The sequence below is a fragment of the Schistocerca cancellata genome, chromosome 1, assembly GCF_023864275.1.
Source record: "Schistocerca cancellata isolate TAMUIC-IGC-003103 chromosome 1, iqSchCanc2.1, whole genome shotgun sequence".
Lineage (NCBI taxonomy): Eukaryota > Metazoa > Arthropoda > Insecta > Orthoptera > Acrididae > Schistocerca > Schistocerca cancellata.
In genome coordinates this window covers 1261161677-1261173765 of record NC_064626.1, presented here as the reverse complement: position 1 = coordinate 1261173765, position 12089 = coordinate 1261161677, and the positions used below count along the sequence as shown (strand labels likewise).

General features: G+C 42.6%; 1 protein-coding gene across 1 annotated transcript in view; it reads right to left on the bottom strand.

The window, feature by feature from the left end:
* LOC126144709 (Down syndrome cell adhesion molecule-like protein Dscam2) overlaps positions 1–12089 on the bottom strand; it is a 458008-nt gene that overhangs the window by 235879 nt on the left and 210040 nt on the right. The window lies entirely within an intron of this gene.

Here is a 12089-nt window from a genome sequence, read left to right as displayed (position 1 = left end):
CTGGTGGATGACATCGGAAGTTCACTGAGGCTTTTTGCAGATGATGCTGTGGTGTATCGAGAGGTTGTAACAATGGAAAATTGTACTGAAATGCAGGAGGATCTGCAGCGAATTGACGCATGGTGCAGGGAATGGCAATTGAATCTCAATGTAGACAAGTGTAATGTGCTGCGAATACACAGAAAGATAGATCCTTTATCATTTAGCTACAAAATAGCAGGTCAGCAACTGGAAGCAGTTAATACCATAAATTATCTGGGAGTACGCATTAGGAGTGATTTAAAATGGAATGATCATATAATGTTGATCATCGGTAAAGCAGATGCCAGACTGAGATTCATTGGAAGAATCCTAAGGAAATGCAATCCGAAAACAAAGGAAGTAGATTACAGTACGCTTGTTCGCCAACTGCTTGAATACTGCTCAGCAGTGTGGGATCCGTACCAGATAGGGTTGATACAAGACATAGAGAAGATCCAACGGAGAGCAGCGCGGTTCGTTACAGGATCATTTAGTAATCGGGAAAGCGTTAAGGAGATGATAGATAAACTCCAGTGGAAGACTCTGCAGGAGAGACGCTCAGTAGCTCGGTACGGGCTTTTGTTGAAGTTTCGAGAACATACCTTCACCGAGGAGTCAAGCAGTATATTGCTCCCTCCTTCGTACATCTCGCGAAGAGACCATGAGGATAAAATCAGAGAGATTAGAGCCCACACAGAGGCATACCGACAATCCTTCTTTCCACGAACAATACGAGACTGGAATAGAAGGGAGAACCGATGGCGGTACTCAAGGTACGCTCCGCCACACACCGTCATGTGGCTTGCGGAGTATGGATGTAGATGTAGGTGTAGACGTATTACTTTTGCATTCGTTCGGATTGTTAATAACAAATTTCAGATGTGAATATATATTGTGAAGATTTCTAGCTGTTTAATCAAGTGTCTGCAGGATGATCTTGGATGAGTTCCAGCAATTATTCTGAATACACGCTTTTGTGCAATGAACACTCTTTTACTCAATGCTGAGTTACCCCAGAATATGATGCCATAGGAAAGCAGAGAATGAAAATAGGCGTGGTAAGCTAATTTACTGGGATGTATATCACCAAGATTTGCAATGACCCTAATAGCATAAGTAGCTGAACTCAAACGTTTCAGCAGATCCTCAGTGTGTTTTTTTCCAGTTCAACCCCTCATCAATGCATACACCTAGAAATTTTGAATATTCTACCTTAGCCACCGATTTCTGATCGAAATCTATATTTATTAATGGGGTCATTCCATTTATTGTGTGGAACTGTATATACTGTGTTTTGTCAAAGTTTAATGAGAGCCCATTTGCAGAGAACCCCTTAATGATCTTCTGAAAAACATCGTTCACATTTTCACCAGTTAATTCTTGTCTGTTGGGTGTGATAGCTATACTTGTATCATCGGGAAAAAGTACCAGCTTTGCATCTTCGAGAATATACACTCCTGGAAATGGAAAAAAGAACACATTGACACCGGTGTGTCAGACCCACCATACTTGATCCGGACACTGCGAGAGGGCTGTACAAGCAATGATCACACGCACGGCACAGCGGACACACCAGGAACCGCGGTGTTGGCCGTCGAATGGCGCTAGCTGCGCAGCATTTGTGCACCGCCGCCGTCAGTGTCAGCCAGTTTGCCGTGGCATACGGAGCTCCATCGCAGTCTTTAACACTGGTAGCATGCCGCGACAGCGTGGACGTGAACCGTATGTGCAGTTGACGGACTTTGAGCGAGGGCGTATAGTGGGCATGCGGGAGGCCGGGTGGACGTACCGCCGAATTGCTCAACACGTGGGGCGTGAGGTCTCCACAGTACATCGATGTTGTCGCCAGTGGTCGGCGGAAGGTGCACGTGCCCGTCGACCTGGGACCGGACCGCAGCGACGCACGGATGCACGCCAAGACCGTAGGATCCTACGCAGTGCCGTAGGGGACCGCACCGCCACTTCCCAGCAAATTAGGGACACTGTTGCTCCTGGGGTATCGGCGAGGACCATTCGCAACCGTCTCCATGAAGCTGGGCTACGGTCTCGCACACCGTTAGGCCGTCTTCCGCTCACGCCCCAACATCGTGCAGCCCGCCTCCAGTGGTGTCGCGACAGGCGTGAATGGAGGGACGAATGGAGACGTGTCTTCTTCAGCGATGAGAGTCGCTTCTGCCTTGGTGCCAATGATGGTCATATGCGTGTTTGGCGCCGTGCAGGTGAGCGCCACAATCAGGACTGCATACGACCGAGGCACACAGGGCCAACACCCGGCATCATGGTGTGGGGAGCGATCTCCTACACTGGCCATACACCACTGGTGATCGTCGAGGGGACACTGAATAGTGCACGGTACATCCAAACCGTCATCGAACCCATCGTTCTACCATTCCTAGACCGGCAAGGGAACTTGCTGTTCCAACAGGACAATGCACGTCCGCATGTATCCCGTGCCACCCAACGTGCTCTAGAAGGTGTAAGTCAACTACCCTGACCAGCAAGATCTCCGGATCTGCCCCCCATTGAGCATGTTTGGGACTGGATGAAGCGTCGTCTCACGCGGTCTGCACGTCCAGCACGAACGCTGGTCCAACTGAGGCGCCAGGTGGAAATGGCATGGCAAGCCGTTCCACAGGACTACATCCAGCATCTCTACGCTCGTCTCCATGGGAGAATAGCAGCCTGCATTGCTGCGAAAGGTGGATATACACTGTACTAGTGCCGACATTGTGCATGCTCTGTTGCCTGTGTCTATGTGCCTGTGGTTCTGTCAGTGTGATCATGTGATGTATCTGACCCCAGGAATGTGTCAATAAAGTTTCCCCTTCCTGGGACAATGAATTCACGGTGTTCTTATTTCAATTTCCAGGAGTGTAGAATGGCAAGTCATTAATATATATTAAGAACAGCAGAGGACCCAAGACCGAACCTTGCGGCACCCTATTCTTGATTGTTCCCCAGTTTGAGAAATCACCTGTTTTTTGCATACTATGTGAACCGTTTATTTCAACTTTCTGACTCTTCCAGTTAGGTATGATTTAAACCATTTGAGCACTGCCCCATTCATACCACAGTACTTGAGCTTATCTAGAAGTATTCCATGATTTACACAATCAAAAGCTTTTGATAGATCACAAAAAATCCCAACGGGTGAGTTCCGGTTACTCAGAGCATTTAATATTTCATTAGTGAAAGTATATATATCATTTTCCGTTGAAAAACCCTTCTGGAAACCAAACCGACATTTTGTTAAAACTTTATTTTTACAAAGGGGTGAAGCTACTCTACAATATATTACTTTTTTAAGAATTTCGGATAAGGCAGTCAGAAGAGAGATTGGGCGGTAGTTGTTGACATCAGACGTATCCCCTTTTTTATGCAGTGGTATAACAATGGCATACTGTGGTATAACAATGGCACACGCAGCGAGTGGTGCAATGGGCCACAGCGGAGCGGGGCAGAGTCAGCTCTAACAGAACAACACCGCACTGCAGTTCTGAATCAGTTTTAGTATTCCGTACCCCAGTAGGTAAAAACGGAACCCTTACACTTGCAAGATCATTTTGTTGCCCATTTGTCTCTCAAGGCTCCTTTTTTTCTCAGGAACGGATAGAAGTATCAGCGGACATTGTATGTGAAATTACTTGAAATTTGACATTTTATGGTTTCTACTCCATAATATCCTTTGGACTTTCTTGAACATTTTGGTATATAATACATTAAAATCAGACAATTGTGACACCTTCAAATAATATTTTGAATGTTGTCGTGATGATGATGATGAGGTCCCATACTCCGAGGAGACCCGCACCGCTGGACTAGGCAAGGTCCTAGCGGAGGTATTTTGCCATTGCCTTCCTCCGACCGTAATAGGGATGAATGATCATGATGAAGACGACACAACAACACACAGTCAGCTTGAGGCAGGAAAAATCCCTGACCCCGCCAGGAATCGAACCCGGGACCCTGTGCGCGGGAAGCGAGAACGCTACCGCAAGACCACGAGCATTATAATACATATTGTAAATCCAATTTTTCTGTTTTGATGAGTCTCCTATACATTATGTCAATGACTTCAAATTGTATATTATAAGACAATGAACTTCTATTCTGTTCTTAAATACCAGGTGATCAAAAAGTCAGTATAAATTTGAAAACTGAACAAATCACAGAATAATGTAGACAGAGAGGTACAAATTGAGACACATGCTTGGAATGACATGAGGTTTTATTAGAACCAAAAAAATACAAAAATTAAAAAAAAATTTCAGACAGATGGCGCTTCATCTGATCAGAATAGCAATAATTAGCATAACAAAGTAAGACAAAGCAATGATGATGTTCTTTACAGAAAATCCTCAATATGTCCACCATCATTCCTCAACAATAGCTGTAGTTGAGGAATAGTGTTTTGAACAGCACTGTAAAGCATGTCCGAAGTTTGTGGTGAGGCATTGGCGTCGGATGTTGTCTTTCAGCATCCATAGAGATGTCGGTCGATCACGATACACTTGCGATTTCAGGTAACCCCAAAGCCAATAATCGCACGGACTGAGGTCTGGGGACCTGGGAGGCCAAGCATGACGGAAGTGGCGGCTGAGCACACGATCATCACCAAACGACGCGCGCAAGAGATCTTTCACGTGTCTAGCAATTTTTTTTGTTTTTTTGTTTTTTTTGTTCTAAAAAACCACATGTCATTCCAAGCATGTGTGTCAATTTTTACCTCTCTATCTACATTATCCCGTCGTTTATCAAGTTTTCAAATTTATACTGACTTTTTGATCACCCGCTATATCAAAAGAATCACATTCCAAATATAAAGATCTCACGAAGAAATGATGAGAAAACTGTTTACAACAGAAAGTGTCAATACATAACCTGTGTATTGTGTTCTGTGGTTCACATGTGGTCAGGAGTGTCAATAGAAACATTTCTACACTTGTGAGCTTGATTCTGGTGCTTCCAACAAGAATTCCTGCAATAGTGCGCATATCACCAGCAGCTTGAAGTACACGTCTACATCCAGGTAAAACCAATATATGCTGAAAATGATGCACAGCCCACAAACTCAAAGTTATCAATCATTATTTATTTATTTATTTTATTTATTTATGCATTTATTTTACCTGGCAAGATTAGGGCCTTCAGGCCCTCTCTTACACCTAACCAGGCATACTCAGATTCAACAAATTTCAGTTTCTACAGAACATTAAGGACATATAACATGTTATACAGTATTAATGTTACAGAAAAAAATTTAGAGATTATAAAAGTAGTACAATGATAATTATAACAATCAAAAAATAATTATAATAATCAAGAATAATAATAATATCTTTGAAAGCGAAGTAAAAATAGGTACAGAATTTCATGGGAAACAAAATTTGTGTGGCGAAAAGTTCAAGGCTATCATCTTGGCAGACAGCCCATGCCAAAATTTGTCTAGTTTTTAAATGATTCAATTAAGCGTTCTAGACTTTTACCATAGAGGATGTTGTAGAACTTGCAACAATTAATTACAAGTGGGGAGAAGAGATCATTATTGATCTATACAGACCTCCCGGTGCTAGCCTAGATATTGTCTTTGAAATTCTTAATGACCTGCTTGTTGAAGCGACAGTACAAATTGTAATAACAATGTCTGGGTTAACGTAATACAAACTGGAGATATAAACACTGACTTGCTGTCTACCAAATCCGGCTGTGACTGTCAAATTTCGCGGCTACGTATATACTGCCACAGTTGAACAGTCATATCTTGGGAATTACACAGTCTAGAAGGCTGTGAATTACTTTGTTTTGTACCTACTGCTACGTCTCAGAAGTTGGCATTGTGGTGTCACCGCCAGACACCACACTTGCTAGGTGGTAGCCTTTAAATCGGCCGTGGTCCGTTAGTATACGTCGGACCCGCGTGTCGCCACTATCAGTGATTGCAGACCGAGCGCCGCCACACGGCAGGTCTAGAGAGACGTCCCAGCACTCGCCCCAGTTGTACAGCCGACTTTGCTAGCGATGGTTCACTGTCTACATACGCTCTCATCTGCAGAGACGACAGTTTAGTATAGCCTTCAGCTACATCATTTGCTACGACCTAGCAAGGCGCCATATTCAGTTACTATAATTACTTCGAGAATGTATTCTGAACAGATAATATTGTGAATCATGTACAGTCAAGAGCGACGTTCATAATTAATGGATTAAAGTTAAGTATCCAACTAATTTCGTCCGTTTTCTGAATTCTCATTCCTTGTCATGTTCCAGACCTCACGTCGGTATAGTTCTTCCCTCCTCACGCCAGCCCGCGTGAGCTAAAACGCGTGCATTTCGGCCTCCACTCGTAACACGGTGTTGGCTCTTCTGCTAACACAAAAGGCATTATGAATAAACCTAAAAACCAAGATTGGTAACACAAAACTGTCTGATGGCAAGACAATAATATGTGCTGGAAGACTAACGGACAAAGTAATCGATGAGTTACAGGAATATTATGGGAAGGCAAATGTGACAATTTAGAGAAGATGAAAAGAGCTGTGCGGAGCACTTTTTTTCAACGAATATAACCCGATGAAAAGCCATTTCATGCTTTGTGTCCACCTCCACCAAACACTTGTTGTAAATATAGGCAAGCTGAATTTTCTGGCACCCTGCATGAATTTACACATAAACATTCACTTCTTTTGGCAGTAATGGAGGCAATCAAATCTATTTACAGAGATTTGACAAATCCTGAGCTACTAAAGGAGTTTTTACATGGGAAGACCCAGAATGCGAATGAGTCCTTCAATATTGTCGTGTGATGCCGTGTGCCTAAAAATGTGTTCGTTGGCTTTATGGCTCTAAAGTTAGCAGTGCCTGATGTTGTAATAACTTTTAATGATGTGAACTATGAAAGACTTAAGGTTCTAGAGATGTTAGGAGTAAGATTTGGACAGAACACAGCTGAAGGACTGCAGGAAATGGATGAGCTTCGTGTACATGAAGCAGAGTTAGTTGCGCAGCAAATGACAAAAGAAGCAAGAAAGAAAAGGAGGAGGCAAGCACTGGGCTATTGTGAGGCTGAAGAAGACACAGTCTATGGACTAAGCCAATTCTAGTGCATAAAAAACGCAGAAATGTAACTCTTAATAGAATTTGTAATAAAAAAGTTTTAAACCTCAATATCCCTGAACTAATTTTTCTGCAATAAATGACTCGTTTTCTTAAAAAGTACTGATGATAGAGACATGAAATTTTCACAGTATGCCATGTGTGAGATTCATCAAACATGGACCTAGAATAATTAAAATATCCTGAGTTGTTTTGTTTTTATGCTCATTTATTTACAAAATTCTGTCAAAAAATTGAGTGTTTGAAAAAAAGGGTAACATGCCTCACAATACAATTTTAGTAATAATTCTAGTTCAGTCTATCTAGAAAGGTGCATTCAATAATTATGGAAAATTGCAAGTTGGTGTCTTAAAAAGTTTCCAAGATAATGGTTCACAAAATCAGATAATTTAACATTGGCAACGTGGGAGATACAACGTCCCCTGAAGTTGATATTTATAGCACATCCTATGGTCTACGATCTGTTGGCGATGTGAAAAAATTATGTTTCTAAGTTTCTAAGTAAGATAAAAAAACGCGGCCATTTATGTCATATACTCATTTTTCGATGCTCGCAAATTCACTCATCAAAACCTATAGCATACTTTCCGTTGACCTAGGGCCATGGAAATTGACAAGAAGCCAAGTTTCACAATAGAAGCAAACGAAAAATCCGAAAATTGTTAATGTGTAATTACATCGCATAAAAAACATTTTTTGTCATTTGTTGTCAGTCTGTTATAATCCTTTTTCTCAGTAACATGTAAAGATATCAAGACGAAATTTATGTCTTATACTAAGGTCTACTGTCTCTTGGCGGCGAAAAAAGTTAAGCTTCTAAGTCAACGAAATCAAAAAATATGGCCAATCATGTCGCATATTTCGATACTCGAAAGTCTCTCATCAAAATCTGTAGGATACTTCCCCTTGACCTCGAATCGCAAAATTTGTCAGGAAGCAAGGTTTCACAGTACAAGTAAAGCAAAAAAAAAACCTTGTTTTTAAAATAAACGGATAGAGGTATCAAGTTGAAAAGTGCCAGTCTATGGTCCTGTGTAAATAGTTTAAGCTTCTAAGTCAATACAGTCGAATGATGTGGGCAGATATGTCACAATTTTGATACTCGTAAACTCACTCACCCGTATTCATGTCGGGGCTGGTGGTCTAGCAATGAAGCGCGCGCCTGGAAACTGAGAGGTCGTGGGACAGATTTTTCAATCTTCGTTTTATCTTAACCTTCACCTCTCAGCGGAGAACAACACGTCCCTCGGATTCCACGTTAAACTTTAGGTCCCCTCTCCCCAGTTAGATAACTGGGGAAGGTTAGGGACATTTAAGTCATCGAAGTAGCGTCCAATAGAGACTTGAACCAGGCCATTGAGCTACAAGAAATTATTATTATTATTTATAGACTTAATTAAATTTGTACGGAACCCCCAGAGCATGAGTCCTATTCGCCCCAATCCGATTTTTTTCTGTTGTTTTCAAAAAGATAGGCGTAACGGAGTGGATTTTCTTCCACAGATTCAAAAAATTACCTTAAAATTCCTAATCATGTCAGCTTTTCTTTTAAGTCCATTTTACACGAGTGGATTTCTTGTCTCAGTCGATTACTCGTGGTAAGTAAGTCTACTGCAGCGCCCCTGGCGTTTAATTCCTGTACCAACTCTCGTCAGTCATGCGCAATCGTTTTGATTACACCAGCGTTTCCAACCTTTCAGCATCCGCGGCCAAATTTTCAGCCATGATTTTCACTGGCCATTCCTACCCCTCCCCACCTGTCCTATTATTGACAAAACCAGAATCGATGGCCTCTGTTCTCTGTCTTACAGAAGGTGCGCGAAAAATTGATCTATTACCTCCGTCGAAAAACTGTTCTCTGCAACCCAGTCCCAATGGAGTTACTAATAATTACTAAACTTATTTATAATTTAGAACTGAAAATCTAATTACTAAATGCATTGTGCAGTACCGATACAGTCACACGCATAAGTGTATTACATAAATGTAAACGTGAATTTTAACTTTTTATTACATCAGAAAGTATTTTCCTTTGCTTTCCTTTTAGTGAATTAATCAGTTTTTGAATTCATATTTTCTTTTATTTTCGTTAAGCTCGTGCCTCCAATTCAGTGTTTTCACACCCCCTCCCACTTGGGGGACGTGCCTCATGGGTTGAGAATCGTTGGTTTACACGGCACTGACGAAATTGCGTGTCTGTGAGAGCTGTCTGCTATGCAGTTTGGCAACTGAATGGCGGAAGTGAGGTTGTGAGGGGTCATCCTTTTTACGAAACAATCGAAATGTAGTAATAGAATGTCGGAACGAATGTGATGATAGAGTTTACTAATGACAAAAACAAAACTGTTAGGGCTATTGTGGCCAATTGTTCACAAATTGCCTGTTGGATTCTGTCTCGAGTTCTTCGGCCGACGTTTGTTCGGTGATTTTTCTGACGTATCGCCAGCACGAGTGACTGACATTTTCAAAGCTTCACCCTCTGGTGCTGGTGTTGGTGGGGCTTGATACGTGAAGCTTTGACAATACCAGCTGGCGGAACGTCAGAAAAATCATTAAACAAACGTCAGCTAAAGAAACGGAGACAGAAGCCGACAGGAAATTTGTTAAAAACAAAATTCATAAATGGGTTTTCTTGCCAAAAAGTTAGCCTTCGACGACAGAAAGCTATTGACAATGTAAAGCTGGCACGAGGTGTTTTGGGTGAGCAGGAGTACCGGAAAACCAAGTATTTCGAGGGAATTCGGGCGCTACAGTGAGAAGGATAAGCGGGACTACTTGTCAAAGTGATGTGAATGCTAATGGTGTATGTGGTTTTTTGTGAGGATAGCTTCGAGAGTATGTTTTCTGGGAAAGCATACACAGAACTGTTGTCGCAACAACAAAGATCCGGAAGTCGTTCCAAAACAAAGGGTTAAGAAACCACCAGATAGAGAGACAGGATGCTAAGCATAATAGTTTAACGGGGCCAGCACAAGTATTGTTAAAGTTGATATGCTAAGAATAATTTATTAGCAAAGAAAGAGCATTGTCTTAGTTTGTAAGTACGGAGTGGAGAGCTAGAAATGTGTGTGCATAAGCATAGCAAGGTGCCTAGAAGTTAAATATGTTTCATACTATTAAAGGTAAAGAGTAGGACCAGGTCTGTTGGGAGATACTGTGAGATTAAGCACTGTGAGGAGAGATTTCAAGGTGACGATAGCCATAGTAAGTGTAGGAGGAATATTGTAGTATAAATATCGGAGTAAAATGAATTTCTTAGAGCTTAAGAAATATTGGAAGTATTGAGAGGGCCATGTAGGAGTAAGGAAGGCCCACCACACGGATGCAGCAGCCAAAAAACGTGCTCAGGGATTTGCAAGGGAGCAACTGTAAAATTTAATGTAGTAAATGTAGAGTGGTTAAATTAGGCACTCTGGCAAAATCTTGGGAGTATGTCACTTATGTCATAAACCGATGGTGGAGGTAGTCACAGTCGGGAACCAGTCTTGAGCAAGACCCGAGAGATCGAGTTTTCCCAATGGAGGGAGGGCAATGTAGTGTCACTCCCGAGTTTTCAGTGAAACATATGGGAATTTGTAAGAACGCAGACGTGGAATATTGCATTAGCTACCGCTGGCCACTAAGCCCAGTGTGTTGACATATAGGCTATAGCAATATGTAAACAAAAGGACTGCGAGATGAGCTAGCTGTGCTCGGCGAAACCTGCACCACAGCCATATAAATAGCTGTGAATTTTGAGGCAGATTAATTCACAGTTTACCAGCACCACCACGGTGCCACAGCTATACTAGATGACGAGATGACTCGACACTACTAGCTGCAGGCATGGGTTCGAGGCCAGGTTTCATCAGCCATCTCCCACACTGAATCCACACTGTGGGACTTGGCACCTCGGCACTGCTGCCCTGCTGTCCATGACTGCCGCCATCAGACCGCTGCCAGGGGGCAGTAGGTTGTGTCTCACGAACGGCAATTTCCCTCGTCTCCATGGTGGATTCAGGCAAGTCCCAAGGTGCCTGGCTGTGGTCATGCTGAAGTGGAGTGCAGTGGCCGCACTAGGAGAGAACAGCTGATGTTAAGGGCCTTGGCTTACTTTGGCCTGCTGAGTTGCTGCCGGCCGTATGTCAGAGCACCGACACATGTACCTCTTTGTTGGGGCGGAAGCCAGTCATCTACTGGCTATCGCCAGTAGGCTGTGCTGGATTGAGGCATATCTGCCTTGCATTGTCAATGATGGGATGTGTAATTGAAGTACAATAAAATATTTGTCTCGATCCCCAGTCTGTCGCTGGTCCCCCTGACTCGTCTCTCCACTGCTCACCCCTTCAATGTGGACATTCCAATATGCGTCCAAGGAACGGTATACCAGTCGCAGCACAATAACACGGCATAAGGAAAGCAGTTATAAACAGATCCTAACCAACAGATATCGGGACGAGTGTCACTACTTCTCAATGACAGTTTGGTTCAAATCTGACAGCAATTGCTGCTTAAACGAATGCTCAACCATATCAAACATTCATGGAGGTGTATTTCGCCTTTGCAGCTAAAAGAAGGCAGTTAGTTGTTTGCTACATGCATTTGGCTTCTTTTATTTGTTAAGTATTTTCAGTGGCCTGTAATACATGTTTGTCTTGTCTATATACACTACTGGCCATTAAAATTGCTACACCTAGAAGAAATGCAGATGATAAACGGGTATTTTTGGACAAATATATTATACTAGAACTTGCATGTGATTTCGTTTTCATGCAGTTTGGGTGCATACATCCTGAGAAATCAGTACCCAGAACAACCCCATCTGGCCGTAATAACGGCCATGATACGCCTGGGCATTGAGTCAAACAGAGCTTGGATGGCGTGTACAGGTACAGCTGCCCATGCAGCTTCAACACGACACGACAGATCATCAAGAGTAGTGACTGGCGTATTGTGATGAGCCAGTTGCTCGGCCA